The sequence below is a fragment of the Oncorhynchus tshawytscha genome, linkage group LG06, assembly GCF_018296145.1.
Source record: "Oncorhynchus tshawytscha isolate Ot180627B linkage group LG06, Otsh_v2.0, whole genome shotgun sequence".
NCBI classification, from domain to species: Eukaryota; Metazoa; Chordata; class Actinopteri; order Salmoniformes; family Salmonidae; genus Oncorhynchus; species Oncorhynchus tshawytscha.
This window is the reverse complement of record NC_056434.1, coordinates 65,449,082-65,466,336: the sequence shown is the minus strand read 5'-3', so window position 1 is coordinate 65,466,336 and position 17,255 is coordinate 65,449,082. Positions and strand designations below refer to the sequence as shown.

General features: G+C 42.3%; 1 protein-coding gene and 1 long non-coding RNA gene across 7 annotated transcripts in view; one reads left to right on the top strand and one right to left on the bottom strand.

The window, feature by feature from the left end:
• LOC112252894 overlaps positions 1-16,146 on the bottom strand; it is a 33,062-nt gene extending 16,916 nt beyond the window's left edge. Inside the window, exons 1-3 of one of the 2 annotated variants that reach the window (XR_006083641.1) lie at positions 15,753-16,146; positions 13,441-13,622; positions 13,272-13,350 (exon numbers count right to left, since the gene is read on the bottom strand). This is a non-coding gene — a long non-coding RNA (uncharacterized LOC112252894). The other variant, XR_006083642.1, reaches the window with a different exon arrangement.
• tjap1 (tight junction associated protein 1 (peripheral)) overlaps positions 15,268-17,255 on the top strand; it is a 78,783-nt gene continuing 76,795 nt past the window's right edge. For 2 of the 5 annotated variants that reach the window (XM_042323516.1, XM_042323514.1), the window contains exon 1: positions 15,289-15,659. The gene's annotated coding sequence lies outside the window, so the exon portion shown is untranslated. Of the gene's footprint in view, positions 15,660-17,255 lie in introns of all 5 variants that reach the window. The other 3 variants (XM_042323511.1, XM_042323512.1, XM_042323513.1) reach the window with 2 other exon arrangements.

Genomic DNA, 17,255 nt, shown 5'->3' with positions numbered 1-17,255 from the left:
ATGATCTATGGTTACAGTCACAGCCATGTATATTCCCCCTTCAAGCCGATACCATGACGGCCCTTAAGGGACTACACTGGACTTCATTCAAACTAGAAACCACATATCCTGAGGCTGCATTTATTGTAGCTGTTAAGGCTGGGTGCTGCTGGTGAAGAAGTCAGGTGCAGGAGAGCAGAGAGTTGTGAACAGGCACACACTTTATTTGGCAGGAGAAAATAACAGTAGGATGCAACTGCGTCAAAAACCTTCATCCAAAACTAGGCAAAAAGTGTAAGTGCGCAAAAATAGATACAGCTTGAATAAAGTTAAAAGTAACAATCTTCGTGGAACAAAAAAACACGGAACAAACCAGCGTATGCGAACAAACACCACGTAACACAAAACAATCCTACACAAAGACATGATGGGGAACAGAGGAATAAGTACATATGATTTGATTGGGAAATGAAAACCAGGTGTGCAGGGAACAAGACAAAACAAATGGATACATGAAAAATGGAGCGGCGATGGCTAGAAAGCCAGTGACGTCGACCGCCGAACGAACAAGGAGAGGAACCGACTTCGGCGGAAGTCGTGACAGTAGCTGGGGATTTTAACAAAGCAAATTTGAGGAAAAAGCTACTGAAGTTCTATCAGCAAATTGACTGTAGTTCTTTCTCTGGAAAAACACTCGACCACTGCTATTCCCCCTTTCGAGATGCCTACAAGGCCCTCCCCCGCCCTCCCTTCGGCAAGTCAGATCACGACTCCATTTTGCTCCTCCCTTCCTATAGGCAGAAACTCAGACAGGAAGTACCCATGCTAAGGTCTATTAAATGCTGGTCTGACCAATAGGAATCAATGCTTCAAGATTGTTTTGATGACGTGCACTGTGATATGTTCCAGGTAGCCTCTGAGAATAACATTGACGTAAACACAGTGAATCAGTTCATCAGGAAGTGTATAGGGGATGTTGTTCCAACTGTGACTATTAAAACCTACCCAAACTAGAAACCGTGGATAGATGGCAGCACACGGAAAAACTGAAAGCGCAAACCACTGCATTTAACCATGGCAAGGTAGGGCAATCAAACAGGCAAAACGTCAGAACTACCTGCCCTCCATGACACCTACAGCACCCGATGTCACAGGAAGGCCAAAAAGATCATCAAGGACAACAACCACCCGAGCCACTGCCTGTTTCACACCGCTACCATCCAGAAGGCGAAGTCAGTACAGGTGCATCAAAGCCGGGACCGAAAGACTGAAAAACAGCTTCTAATCAGAGAGGCTGCTGCCTACATTGAGACCCAATCACTGGCCACTTTAATAAATGGATCACTAGTCACTTTAAACAATGCCACTTCAATAATGTTTACATATCTTACATTACTCATATCATGTGTATATACTATTGCACCTTGCCTATGCTGCTCGGCCATCGCTCAGCCATATATTTATATGTACATATTCTCATTCACCCCTTTAGATTTGTGTGTATTAGGTGGTTGTTGGGAAATGGTTACATTACTTGTTAGATATTACTGCACTGTCTGAACTAGGAACACAAGCATTTCACTAAACCTACAATAACATCTGCTAAATATGTGTATGTGACAAATAAAATTAGATTTGAAAGACGGTGAAGGTTATCAGAAGAGTACCAGTCTTTTTTGAGGGTCCTTGTCTTTTTTGAGCAACACTGTAATGTGGGCTGTGTACATAGAATCTGGGAGAGCTCCGTTTTTGCAAAAATCAGCCAGCATTGGCATGAAGCTGGGGCAAAAAAGCTTTGTAGAACTCTCTGGGAAATCCATCTGGGCCTGGGTACTTGTTAGGTGGCATGGAGGTAATTGCCTTTAGGACCTCCTCAGGAGTGAAGGGGGAGTTGAGATCTTCTTGGTCGGTCTCTGATAGTTTTGCTAGCGAGATTCCCTCTAGAAAGGAAGGGAGTTCTGCATCTGTATGCTTTCTCTCAGATGTATATAATTTGCAGTAAAAATCATGAAAAGTTAAATTGATCTAATTTGGATCATATGTGACCCCGCCATCTGCTGTTTGGATTTCCATGACTGTACGCCCTGACTGCTCTTTTTAAAAAATTGGTAAGCAAGCAATCTGCTAGGCCTATTGCTATACTTATGGAATTTCTGTTTGGTAAAGAAAACATTTTTTTAAATCTCCAGAGTATAGTCCAAGTTTAGTTTAGCTGCTTGAAGTTGACTCCAGGAGGAGCTGTCTGGGGGTTCTTTATGTACTTTTTCACAGCGTTTCAGCTCCCTCTCAAGATCTAACCTGTGTGCTTCCATTTATTTTTTCCTAAAGGAAGCATATGCAATTACATGACCTCTTACTGTGGCTTTGGCATCGTCCCACATTGTGGCCAGAGAAACAGGAGAGTCTTTGTTGTCTATCAATGTAGTAACAAATGTATGGAATGCTTTGTTTGATAACATGGAGGTGTAGAATTTCCAGCACTTTGACCTTGGGATGTGTTTACAGAGGTCAAAGCAGAGGTGGACAAAGGCGTTCTCTGAAAGAGCTATGGGTCCGATTGTAGGACATGTAAGAAAATCTTTGGAATGGAATGTAATCTATACGAGAGTAGGTGTAATGGACATTGGAGAAGTATGTATAGTCCATAGATGAGCTATTAGTTGCTCTCCAGATATTTATCAGTCCCATCTCTTTAGTAAGAGAGTTCAACATCTTTGCTGATCTAGGGTTTGTGGTGGGGCCTTGAGTTGATTTGTCCAGACTTGAATTGAGGGTACAATTAAAATCTCCAGCCAGAACTCCAAAGGAAAAACAATGCTCATTGAACAGGGTTATCATTTTCGACATGAAAGCAGAAGAATCAGTGTTAGGGGCATATACACTGCTCAAAAAATAAAGGGAACACTTAAACAACACAATGTAACTCCAAGTCAATCACACTTCTGTGAAATCAAACTGTCCACTTAGGAAGCAACACTGATTGACAATACATTTCACATGCTGTTGTTGTTACTGTAATTTAGTTATTCCAATATGTTTTCATTAATTGAATTCCCTTAATCTATTTTATGAGAATTTATAAGATTCTTGTTTGCATAAAATAGACGGAGACCAGTCTTTTCAATAATACGTTACCACGAGCAACAGTTTATATACAATAACATGACGTCATTTCATTGCTTCTAAAATGAATCTCCTCCTCTAGACCGGGACAAAGGGAACTTTAAAAGTTCATTCAAAGTTCATTCCAACTCACTAACACATACACAAGACACACAACACAACTGAATTAACTTTTGACTCCTCACCATTATCGATCACCACTTAGCTGACAGTTCTAATTAACAGTAAACCTAGGAATGCACTCACTGCCTTATCTAAAACACCACAGTGCTCAGTTTCGTCGGTTCAACCATAGGTTAACTACCTTATCTGTTTACTTAATCCACAAATCATTCCTTTCTTCCTAGTTGGAATGGTGTTCATTAACTTTAATTACTCCTTGTCCGTGTCACACAATCCCTTCTTATGAACTCATATTGTTAATCAGATATAATAAAACAGAGTATAAGTTTACTTAGTTACAGTTTAATTTAAAATAAGACTATTGTTCAGTCATTTAATCATAATTTTCCTAACAGTTGTGCAAATGGAATAGACAACAGGTGGAAATTTTAGGCATTTAGCAAGACACCCCCAATAAAGGAGTGGTTCTGCAGGTGGTGACCACAGACCACTTCTCAGTTCCTATGCTTCCTGGCTGATGTTTTGGTCACTTTTGAATGCTGGCAGTGCTTTCACTCTAGTGGTAGCATGAGACGGAGTCTACAACCCACACAAGTGGCTCAGGTAGTGCAGCTCATCCAGGATGGCACATCAATGTGAGCTGTGGCAAGAAGGTTTGCTGTGTCTGTCAGCATAGTGTCCAGAGCATAGAGGCGCTACCAGGAGACAGGCCAGTACATCAGGAGACGTGGAGGAGGCCGTAGGTGGGCAACAACCCAGCAGCAGGACCGCTACCTCCGTCTTTGTGCAAGGAGGAGCAGGAGGAGCACTGCCAGAGCCCTGCAAAATTACCTCCAGCAGGCCACAAATGTGAATGTGTCTGCTCAAACGGTCAGAAACAGACTCCATGTGGGTGGTATGAGGGCCCGACGTCCACAGGTGGTGGTTGTGCTTACAGCCCAACACCGTGCAGGACATTTGGCATTTGCCAGAGAACACCAAGATGGCAAATTCGCCACTGGCGCCCTGTGCTCTTCATAGATGAAAGCAGGTTCACACTGAGCACATGTGACAGACGTGACAGAGTCTGGAGACGCCGTGGAGAACGTTCTGCTGCCTGCAGCATCCTCCAGCATGACCGGTTTGGCGGTGGGTCAGTCATGGTGTGGGTGGCATTTCTTTGGGGGGCCTCACAGCCCTCCATGTGCTCGCCAGAGGTAGCCTGACTGCCATTAGGTACCGAGATGAGATCCTCAGACCCCTTGTGAGCCCATATGCTGGTGCGGTTGGCCCTGGGCTGGGACAATGCTAGACCTCATGTGGCTGGAGTGTGTCAGCAGTTCCTGCAAGAGGAAGGCATTGATGCTATGGACTGGCCCGCCCGTTCCCCAGACCTGAATCCAATTGAGCACATCTGGGACATCATGTCTCGCTCTATCCACCAACGCCACGTTGCACCACAGACTGTCCAGGAGTTGGCGGATGCTTTAGTCCAGGTCTGGGAGGAGATCCCTCAGGAGACCATCCGCCACCTCATCAGGAGCATGCCCAGGCGTTGTAGGGAGGTCATACAGGCACATGGAGGCCACACACACTACTGAGCCTCATTTTGACTAGTTTTAAGGACATTACATCAAAGTTGGATCAGCCTGTAGTGTGGTTTTCCACTTTAATTTTGAGTGTGACTCCAAATCCAGACCTCCATGGGTTGATAAATTTGATTTCCATTGATAATTTCTGTGTGATTTTGTTGTCAGCACATTCAACTATGTAAAGAAAAAAGTATTTAATAAGAATATTTCATTCATTCAGATCTAGGATGTGTTATTTTAGTGTTCCCTTTATTTTTTGGAGCAGTGTATATTTAAGATAGTAATTGCTTGCCCATACAGTCACCCAGTTATCAGAATACATGTCCCCCCTGGACATTTGTCAATTATGAATGGAACATGTTCATGGATAAGTATGACCGTGCCTCTACTGTTTGATTTGAAAGATGAGAAATACACCTGTCCCACCCAAGCTCTGTGGAGTTTAGCATGTTCAGCATCACAGAGGTGTGTCTCTTGTCTGCTTTTTCCTTTTTGAGAGCACATAGTATTTTTTCCCGTTTTATTGCATGACCTAGCCCATGGCAGTTCCATGTCAGTAGATTTAAGGTACTAGTCAACGTCTTCGCACAGTAATCGAACTCTAGTGCAAGTCATCTCTGGGTATAGGTGGATAATAGTTACAGCTCTGATCACATAAAAGAAAAAGAAACGGTGTACATAAAATAACAATCTCTGAACACCCCAGCCGAGTTCCCAAACAACTCGACATATCCTGTTGGATCTGTTGACCCCACTCTCAGTCACACTTCTTTTTCCCGTTTTCGCAACGCCCAACATCTCCCGAGAGAGAACAAAAGGCCTCGTCCTTTCTGCCCCGCAGTAAGTTAAGTGTCAACGTCACCCCATCCAGACCACAGTAAAAAAGAGAGTGAGAAATGGCGTAAATAAAATCAATAGACCAGCCAACAAATACATCCCCCAAAAGGACATAAGCCTAATCGTTTGGACTAAATAAAACAGACATGAGGGAGCAAATCACTGAGAGGGATCTATAGGATAAGTTATTTGTTATTATTAAAACGAAATAAAACAGGATAAAGTGGTCATAACCATTGGCATAAAATTGACACACTGAGCCTCTCGTTAGGTCTGTAGATGTGTCGTAATCGACAGGCTCTCAATGGTGAAGGTCTATGTAAGAAATACAAATAAAAAAGTAGGCTATAGGCCTAATATAAATTAACAGTATCTGATCACTTTGTCAACCAATTAGCTTATGTTCTACAGACAAGATGAAAAGCTGTAAATGGATAATTTTCTCACTTGAAATAAAAGAGAAAATACAAGTAGGCTAAAACGTTAGTTGTCCGAGGTTGGCCTATATCCCTCTCAGCTAAAATAAATAAGATATAGACGACTATAATGACATTTAGCTGGGCGGGTGGGTCATTGGACTGCGGCTATATGTTGTCTTACCTCCATTGGTAATCGCTTTTAGTTATTGGTCCATTTTTCAGTGGCCAGGATTGTCCTTCAAAAAACATTTAGCCTCTTCTGGAATTTTAAAGTGTCGCAGTGCTCCTTGGTGAAGAATCCTGAGCTCGTTTGGGTATTTGAATCCCCTGAAGATGCCTCGGTCAATTAGGTATTCCAGCTGACAGGTCCTGGTGGAAGGTGAGTTTGCGTTTCCCACTGTATGGTGTTGATTTTCGCCGCCTGTAGGAATTGTTCCTTGTCGGTGAATCTCAGGAAAGGTATGGTAGACTGGGGGCCTCAGTGCTCGGTGAGCTCTCGACTTCTATGGGCCTGTCGGTGGACAGGTGAAGCCACTCGGTTAGTTTGTCTTGCAGGTAGCGGATCAGTGGTATGTTTCCCTCTTCTTTTCCGGACAGGTTTAATATAACAAAGTTATTCCTTCGCCCCCTATTTTCTTTTTAGCAGATGCTAATGTTTCCATGGTGTCTTGTCAGTGAGTTTTCCATGGATAAGATTCGCCCCGCGTTGATGGTTATGCTTTTTCTGAAGCTAGCTGTTTCTTGAAGACTTTTTCCACGGCAATTGCTGGAGTCCGGGTGACAATGTCACATGTAATGTCGCCTTTTGTAGCCGCCAGGGCTTTTTTTTTTTACTAAAGCTAATGGGTTTAACTTGAAGTGGAGGTAAGATTAAGAATTGGAAATTACTTGCTGCGGAACTCTCAGTTCATTCGGCCATCTCGTTTAAGGGACACGTCAAATTTCAGCATATACTTTTTTATTAATTTGTAATAATTTCGAAACAATTCCACTTTGACAGTATGGTATATTGTGTGTAGTGACAAATATAAATGTAATCCATTTTAAATTTAGGCTGTAACACAACCTTTTGAAAAAGTCAAGGGGTATGAATACTTTCTGAAGGTACTGTACCTCACCCCACTTCCACAACTTGTCAATATGATTTGACCATGATAACTGATCATCCAATATTTCTCCTAGGAGTTCCGCTTATTCAAATATGGTATGTTTTTGGATTGTTACATTTGGCGACCGAGGCACCAAATTTCAAACACACAGCTAAAACAGTTAAAAAAAAATGATTTGTAGATACAGGGCCATCATAGGATTAACGCATTAACCACACAGAAGCCCTTTTCCAATATGGCCGCCAAACAACCCAATGGGGTCTTATTGGATAGATTTCGCATGACCATACCTGTATGAAATATAACTGTAGTATGCCCATTAATATCTTAAAATCTTCATAGTGATGTAGAATACACAACCAAATGAGCCAGGAGTGCCAGATATTTAAAGATGTTAAATCACTCACAGAATTTTGGGAAGAATGTGCCCAAAAAGATGTCTGAATTGCCAATTTCTCATTATTTTTGTATCTTTAATTGCAAAATTTCATCTTCAAACATTTAAAATGGATATGTACATGTGAAGAGTCATGCATGTGATCTGATTCAAATGATATACTATGTTGTCCTTTTAACTGTTTTCATAAAAAATACAATTGCTGCATACATTACAATGTCAAATTCAATAGGAATGCCAATAAGTTTTAACCTAATATCTTTATGATGAGAGCAGGAAACCATTACACAGTCTAAATTAAGATCTATTCTTACGATGAGGCCACAGCAGATTGGTCTGTTAATAGAATACTAAAAGTAATATAATTGGCCTTAACAGGCCCAACATCAGATTTACTACATGGTAACGGAATATACGTAGAAGGTTTATAGTTCTCATAATGAAAACAGTTAATAGGATAACATTGTATGTCGTTTTAATCAGCTTAAATTCATGACTATTTACATGTGTAAATAAATTGTAAATGTTTGAATATTAAATATTTCAATTAAGGATCACAACAGAAATCAGAAATCAGCGATTCGGACAGCTTTTTGTGCACATTATTACCACATTTGTGTGAATAATTTAACATCTTTGTATATCTGGCACTCCTGGCTCATTTGGTTGTGTATTCTACATCACTATGACCATTTTACTATATTATTGGGCATACTACTATATTTTATACAGGTATGGTCATGCAAAATTCATCCAATAAGTCGGCAATATTGGAAAAAGGCTTCTGTGTGGTTAATGCTTGAATCCTGCGATGGCCCTGTATCTACAAAAACATTTTTTAACCTGTTTTAACTGTTTGTGTGAAATGTGGTGCCTCTGTCACAAAAGTTACAATCCAAAAACATATGGCTAAGCTTCCAACATCCTAATGTCAATGGCAGAATATGGGGTATTTTTAAACAATAGTTGTAGTTGATGCTTTCAAAGTTGGTTACTGTATATTATATATAATTTGAAAGGTAATTTCATGAGCTTTCAGAATCACATGTCAAACAAAGTTTAAAATGTAACAGGATTGCCTTTTTAAAGCTATTTATACAGGTAATTCTGAAATGTACCCTAGAGGTAAAAAATCAAAGTACTGTCCATCTGAACATTCCGAAAATGTGTCTGTGTCACGCCCTGGTCTTAGTATTTTGTGTTTTCTTTATTTATTTATTTGGTCAGGCCAGGGTGTGACATGGGTTTATTTTGTGGTGTGTTTGTGTATAGGGGTTTTTCGTAGGTTTTGGGATTGTGGCTTAGTAGGATTGTCTATGGTCTATGGTCTAAAAGTCTATGGTTGCCTGAGGCGGTTCTCAATCAGAGGCAGGTGATTTTCGTTGTCTCTGATTGGGAACCATATTTAGGCAGCCATATTCTTTGAGTGTTTTGTGGGTGATTGTTCCTGTCTCTGTGTTATTGTCACCAGATAGGCTGTATAGGTTTTCACGGTCTGTTTCTTGTTTTTGTATTGTTTGTGTTTTTTCGTGTATTAAACATGTATCGAATTAACCACGCTGCATTTTGGTCCGACTCTCTTTCGACGGAAGAAAACCATAACAGAATCACCCACCACACCAGGACCAAGCGGCGTGGTGACAGGCAGCGGCAGCAGGAGAAACAAAGTTTGGAATATACGACTTGGGAGGAAATAGACAGGTGGGCGGTTGACCCAGAGAGAGTGCCGGAGCCCGCCTTGGATTCGCTGGAGCAGTGCGAAGAGGGTTATAGGAGAATGGAGTTGAAGAGGCGATACGAGGGAACATGGTTGGCAAGGAAGCCCGAGAGTCAGCCCAAACATTTCTTGGGGGGTTTCAGGGAGAGTGTGTCAGAGTCAGGGTTCAGACCTGAGCCAACTCCCCCTGTTTATCGTGAGGTGCCAAGGAGGAGACCAGAACCAGAGCCGGTGTTGGAGGCGAGTGAAGCAGAGACTGTGAAGGAGTTAATGGGGAAAGTGGAGGAGAGAGTTATGAGGGAGTTGCTAGCTTGGTGCTTTAGGTACGATATTCGCCCGATGGAGCTTGTCGGGGATTTGATGGCACCTGGGTCAGCGCTCCATACTCGTCCTGAGGTGCGTGTTAGTCGGCTGGTGAAGATTGTGCCAGCCTCACGCATCAGGCCTCCTGTGCACCTCCCTAGCCTTGCACGTCCTGTGCCAGTCCTGCTCTCAGGCTCTCCAGTACGCCTTCACGGTCCGGTCCATCCTGTGCCACCTTCACACACCAGTCCTCCGGTGGCAGCTCCCCGCACCAGGCTTCCTGTGCGTGTTCTCGGCCCAGTACCACCAGTGCCAGCACCACGCACCAGGCCTTCAGTGCGCCTCGCCTGTTCAGCACTTCCAGAGCCTTCCTCCTCTCCAGCGCTGCCGGAGTCTCCTGCCTGTTCAGCGCAGCCAGAGCTGCCAGTCTGCAGGGAGCAGTCAGAGCTGCCAGTCTGCAGGGAGCTGCCAGTCTGCATGGAGCAGCCAGAGCTGCCAGTCTGCATGGAGCAGCCAGAGCTGCCAGTCTGCATGGAGCAGCCAGAGCTGCCAGTCTGCATGGAGCAGCCAGTCTGCATGGAGCAGCCAGTCTGCATGGAGCAGCCAGAGCTGCCAGTCTGCATGGAGCAGCCAGAGCTGCCAGTCTGCATGGAGCAGCCAGAGCTGCCAGTCTGCATGGAGCAGCCAGAGCTGCCAGTCTGCATGGATCAGCCAGAGCTGCCAGTCTGCATGGATCAGCCAGAGCTGCCAGTCTGCATGGATCAGCCAGAGCTGTCAGTCTGCATGGATCAGCCAGAGCTGTCAGTCTGCATGGATCAGCCAGAACTGTCAGTCTGCATGGAGCAGCCAGAGCAGCTAGAGCCGCCAGTCAGCCAGGATCCGCCAGTCAGCCATGATCTGCCAGAACCACCAGCTAGCCAGGATCTGCCAGAGCCAACTACCTGCCTGAGCTTTCTCTCAGTACTGGGCTTCCTCTCGGTACTAGGCTTCCTCTCAGTACTGGGCTTCCTCTCAGTACTGGGCTTCCCCTCAGTACTGGGCTTCCCCTCAGTGCCGGGCTTCCCCTCAGTGCCGAGCTTCCCCTCAGTGCCGAGCTTCCCCTCAGTGCCGAGCTACCCCTCAGTCCCGAGCTGCCCCTCAGTCCAGTGGGGTCCTTGGTGTGGGTTATTAAGCCTAGGTCGGCGGCGTGGGTCGCCAATCAAAGGACGCGTTACAGGGGGACTAAGACTTGGTTGGAGTGGGGGCCACGTCCCGAGCCGGAGCCGCCACCATGGACAGACGCCCACCCGGACCCTCCCCTATGGGTTTTAGTGTGCGGCCGGGAGTCCGCACCTTGGGGGGGGGGGGTTCTGTCACGCCCTGGTCTTAGTATTTTGTGTTTTCTTTATTTATTTGGTCAGGCCAGGGTGTGACATGGGTTTATTTTGTGGTGTGTTTGTGTATGGGGGTTTTTCGTAGGTTTTGGGATTGTGGCTTAGTAGGCTTGTCTAGAAAAGTCTATGGTTGCCTGAGGCGGTTCACAATCAGAGGCATGTGATTTTCGTTGTCTTTGATTGGGAACCATATTTAGGCAGCCATATTCTTTGAGTGTTTCGTGGGTGATTGTTCCTGTCTGTGTTATTGTCACCAGATAGGCTGTATAGGTTTTCACAGTCCGTTTCTTGTTTTTGTATTGTTCGTGTTTTTTTGTGTATTAAACATGTATCGAATTAACCACGCTGCATTTTGGTCCGACTCTCTTTCGACTTTCGACGGAAGAAAACCGTAAAAGTCTGAAGGATAGGTGTGAATCTAAGCTTTCCAATGACATATGATTAAAGGGTATATGTGTGCAAGAACTTATATACTCACAGTGTTTGTAATAGGGTCAAATCCCTAAGGGAAAAATGAATGGGATGGAGGTATGAAAAAATGAGTGATAACCGGAGAAAGCTCCAGCTGCTGCACTGCTATCACACATTATCCTCTAGGGACATAGACCTTAAAAAAATACCTATGAGACATCGTCACGTCACCCTAAGTGAGCCCAACCGACCCCCCCCCACTCCCCCCCCATGCTAATCAACAATTAGGAGAGGAATTTCTGCTACCTATCCTCCCCTTGTGGTTATGTCTGGTAATGCTAGATATAGAGATAATATAGTGAATTTCCTCTCATTTATTTGAAGGCGGCATGTAACTGTTGTCTCAATTTAATCCTATTAGAGATGTCCAGGAGTGACACAGGGGTTACATTCAATCCCTCTTCTGTGAAATGTAATGTCTGAGAGCTCTGAAACCTCCATTCAACAAGCTATATAGCCAATCAGTCATTGTTTATGTTGGTGAATAACAATTTGTAACACTTCAAATGTTGAGAATTGCAAATAGTTGTTTATAGTAGCCTTGCCACCACTTGAGCGGAACAGGCATGTGGGTTTTGTAAACCATAATGACACTCCATCAGAAGACAACAGGGGAAAGGATCTGGCAGGCTCTGTCACTCTGCCTTACCCACATTAGTGACATGAAGCTCTGTCACACTACACTACAGCGGAAGAGGAGCAGATTTTCCCGCTGTGCCACGAATGGGTTTTCCAGCAAGCCAGAGCGTTTTCCAACCAAGGAAAACAAACATAGCCGGGGGCTGAACCTGCTGGTGTGAAAAGGGGAAACGACGACTCTCTCAAGGTTCATGCTGCCTCTTCATATGAGAATATTAGAATCAAAATGTGTTTATATTTTTATGTGTGGCACACTAATATAACCCTTCCTTTCTAGTTAACACAAATAATCATAATTGCCTATTGTGGAATGGATTCTAGTTTAGGTTTGGTCTAGTTTGATTATAATTGTATTCTCTTTTAAACATAAAGAAAAATATAAAAAAAACAAATTCCCATTTTAGCAGCTTAGTGTATTTACACGTAATATGCTTACATCCTCAATGTATCTAAAAGGTTGTTGTAGTAAAATTCTGTGGTTCAAAGTACTTACGTAAAAATACTTTAAAGTACTACTTTTACTTCACCACATTCCTAAAGATACATTTTCGCTGACACTCAAAAGTACTTGTTACATGTTGAATGCTTAGCAGGACAGGAAAATGGTCCAATTCACACACTTATCAAGAGAACATCCCTGGTCATCCCTACTGCCTCTGATCTGGTGGACTCACTTAACAGAAATGCTTAATTTGTAAATTATGTCAGAGAGTTTGAGTGTGCCCCTGGCTATCTATAATACTGAAGTATATTTAAAACCAAATACTTTTAGACTTTTACTCAAGTATTATTTTACTGGCTGACTTTCACTTTTACTTAAGTAATTTTTTTATGAAGGTATCTTTACTTTTACTCAAGTATGACAACTGTACTTGTTCCACCACCAGTAAAAACAAAGCCTGGGTGATGGTACAATGGTTTCCTCTGCTGTTTTTAACACACAAAAAACGGAATTACCAAACTGCCATTAATTACAGGCTGCCGTGTTACCAAAAGTTTGTTTTGACCTTGCAGTTTATGTTTTCAGTAATACGCCTACAGAGCTTTGTGAAAGGTTTTTGGGCATGTTCTACCATGAAATTGCATATTGTATTTTGAAAGCACTTACCTTTTCATGCGACTCTTAATTATTCCTAAATAAACAATATCTCAACTACAGTAATCCGCTTCTCTCTGCTGCTACCCCCCCCACCACCAACCACCCACCTACCTGTGCAGATTTGAGAGGATTTTGTTTGATGAGGAGACACACTGATCACAACGATCTGGTTTGCTGGTTTTCTCATGTGCTGGGGGAAATTATTCATGATGACTCATTGTTTTTAATTCATTCAAACATTTTCTAGCTCCTCCACCTAAAATGCAAATGACTCACTCACCAGCCTGCTCCCCGTCATGATGTGAGGCTTGCTGAAGTGCTGGGCCAGTGGACTTTGATACCTATGGCGTGACATGTGTTCTCTACCTTCTGTTCTCAGGTCAGCTGTCTGCACTTCTAACAGGCAGGTAGAGCATTAGTATGCAACCTCCTGCTGAGCCTGACAGGAAAGGGCCTCCTCACCTGGTGAAACCAAACAACAACCAGCACATTAGAATATAGAGAGAGCTGCATCTCCAGTAGCATTGTTTTGTGCTGTTGAAAGATGAATGCAGGTTAATTAATTGTCTTACTAGAGGGTATGGCAAGGTGCTGTTGACAACATTGTTTGAAATGTTGTAGAACTAGTGATTCTAAACAATGACTTCTGAGACAACCATAAGTGCCTTATATAATGTACCTACTTTAATCGTATATAATCGTAAAGTGGTTAATCATTCTGCGGCAGGTAGCCTAGTGGTTAGAGCGTTGGACTAGTAAATGAATGGTTGCAAGACCGAATCCCTGAGCTGACAAGGTACAAATCTGTTGTTCTGCCCCTGAACAAGGCAGTTAACCCACTGTTCATAGGCTGTCATTGAAAATAAGAATTTCTTCTTAACTGACTTGCCTAGTAAAATAAACATTTTAAAACACTTTTTATTTGTCCAAATATAGCCTATACCATTGCCAACCCCTGTGTAATAATTGATTCAGTTTAAAAATGGCAGGGTGCCTGGAATGAGCAATCATTGATGAAGTTAGCTGAACTGGTTTTCTGCTCTGAGGAGTGCTCATCTTTGCTCATGGAGCCACAAATGTGTCAACTAGGATCTGAGACTGCCACCTGCTGCTCAGCCTCTATGTGTAACACATCAGGAGCCCAGAGGACCCTCACTGCGTTTACAATGGCAGCCCAATTCTGATCTTATTTTCAATAATTGGCTTTTGACCAATCAGATCAGATCTGAAAAATAGCTGGTGTGAAAAGGGCTGAGACCAATCAGTGGAAAAAATATCAGAATTGGGTAGCCTCTTTTCTCCCAATGCTTTGTTCTGGCTCATTTTGTCCAAAAAACAAAGATTCTTGCAGTAGCCTACGTTTCAGATATTACTTGAAATATTTGGGGATTGCCTATCCTGTGAATACAATTATGAATTATTGTTTTGTCTTCCACTTGGGATCAATGGTGAAGATGCATAAAGATGGAGAAATTCAGATATGATGTCATCGTTTCAGCATTATCTACAGAGTTTTTAAACTACAGCGCGGGACATGGTTCAATGCACCAATAAATCAGCAAAAGCTACTTTTTAGTTTTTTTCTAATTGCTGCTGTCTTGAAACTAGAATTGTGATCAGGTATACTGTGCTAATGCCCATACAAAAAAAGAGTAACCATGAGTGTGACAAAACATGTATTTTTTACTGCTCTAATTAAGTTGGTAAACAGTTTATAATCGCAATAAGGTACCTCAGGGGTTTGTGGTATATGGCCAATACACCACGGCTAAGGGCTGTTTCCAGGCACTCTGTTGTGCTGTGTTTAAGAACAGCCCTGGGCCATGGTATGTATATTGGCCATATATCACACCCCCTCAGGCCTTATTGCTTAAATAGCCTATGTTGGGCAGTAGGCCTAATTTAATTGACATCATAAAGTAGACTTTGGGCACTTTGTTATCAACGTTTAAAATGTAACCCTTTAGCCTATTATGACATGAATGTACTTCAATTGATATCAAAAATAGCACCTCACTCATATGATGTGTACCATGAAACTAGTGGCCTATGAAGTGCTGCAGCTAGCGCAAAATTGGAAGAGCCCACCTGCCATCCCATTTCCAGAATATCATAAACGTCAGGACGCGCAGTGCGTGGGGATTCCTAGGATTACCCAGCGTACCCCGCGGGTAAAGATGGCGATAGATGAAGAGGGTAGGAGATCAACTTTGGCCGGGAACAACTATACCTGAATTTCGGTTTTATAGAGAATAAACCGTTAGTTATCGGTTGTGCAATTGCTTAATGGTTAAGGACTTATATCAGTGTCATTCTTGAGTCTAGTCTACGCAACGTGATCGAATAATTACAGCGCATGATTTTCCTTCCTACCAAACTGCAGACAGCGTCCGTCCTAAGAAGAGCGGATAAAGTTTATTACGGATCTGACTCAGCCCTCTGACACTGATTTTTTAAATTTTATTATTTGGGGTAACTATAACAGCAGACATTAAACAGGTAAGATTTAAGTTTAGCTGTCTATATTTATAATAATTTAAAGAAGCAAACGTTTGTAGATATGTTATTTGTGAATAAAATTCGATACAATACCTTTTGAAGTGGGCCACAGAACCGAATTCAATGGGGATGTACTTTCGTTATCGCGTGACCGGTCAATCATGAGACATCAAATCGATGGCTTATTTTGGATTATTTTTAGCTAAATTGTTAACATCGATATCGGAGTTATTTTGCATTTGTTTTAACTGGCTAAGTCATTTGCATCGACTGTAAATCATTGAGTCGGACATTGCCGCAGGCTATGTCGTGTGAGTAAGTATCGACAGAGGTGCCCGTTTGTATTTAAAGCCTACTGAATGTTTTTATGACTTGATCTGACCGATAAATCCACCGTTGACTGATATTGATGGCACTGAGCTAGAAGTGGATTCATTACGTCTTGCATCAGAAAACGTTTACGGTGTAAGAAACCAAACGAAGGCAAACAGTAAACGGAACGAAATGGGGAGGGACCTACTTGAATTTGTCCAATCGAAACTCTCGTTTGCTTAGTAATGTAAACGATTGACGAAACGTTTTGCAACCGAATCTGCATAGTGAGTATGCCAGTATGCTGTCAATGCATCACTATCTCGATTGCTAAGGTAATATGGCCTGAGATTTGCTAACTCTGATTCGTCCATATCGTTTGATCTAAGCACCTGTCATTTTCCACTTTCAAGAAAACCTCATGAAATTCGAGGTCGGGAGACAATTCCTTCTTTAAAAGTTGAAATCAAAACTTGATATGGGTAGTTGACTAGACACTCATTTTAATCCATAATGGCAAAATTGTTATACAATACTAAAAGATTTTAATTTTTTATTTTTAACTTGAATCATTAGTCAATTCATGCAGTGTATAATGAGTTTTTTTTTTTTTTACAATGAACCAACCGTGACAATTGTTCAATGGTGTGACTGTTCCCAGGTAAGGTAGTGAAACTTTGAACTTAAGTAAATTAATGAAAAAAATGAATAATATTCCCTTCACCTATTCTTTTATTTGTAACATGTATTTCATGAAAGAATAGTCCCCCAGTCTATTCATGATATTTCCAAATAGTTCTGATTGCTTTTAAGGCAATCAATGTAATCAATGTCCACTTAGTGTGACACAATTCTGTGATTAAACAATGAACCAGCATTTGGGCACCATTGTGCTGGGCAGGATTCTGCAATAAGGAAGTACAGACATGGCTGGAGCACATGTCTTGAACAAATTTGTAAGCTCTACATCAGAAATATTTCTCAAAACATTGCACTTCTCTGCCATAAAAGGGGTCTGTTTCTTAGTCCTTTGATGTGATGCCTTTTTAATTTAGATATGGAAATAATTTGTATAAACAATAAGGCCCAAAATGGACCAACAGTCTGAGATTTCCCTCGGAGTGAGAGCTTTTTTCCCCTTACACGGAACCCAAACCGGCTGTGTGTATGCGCCATTGTCCATACATTTATTTTGTCCACCTACACCAAACGCGATCACAACACTCAGGTTAAAATATCAAAACAAACTCTGAACCAATGACATTAATTTGGGGACAGGTCGAA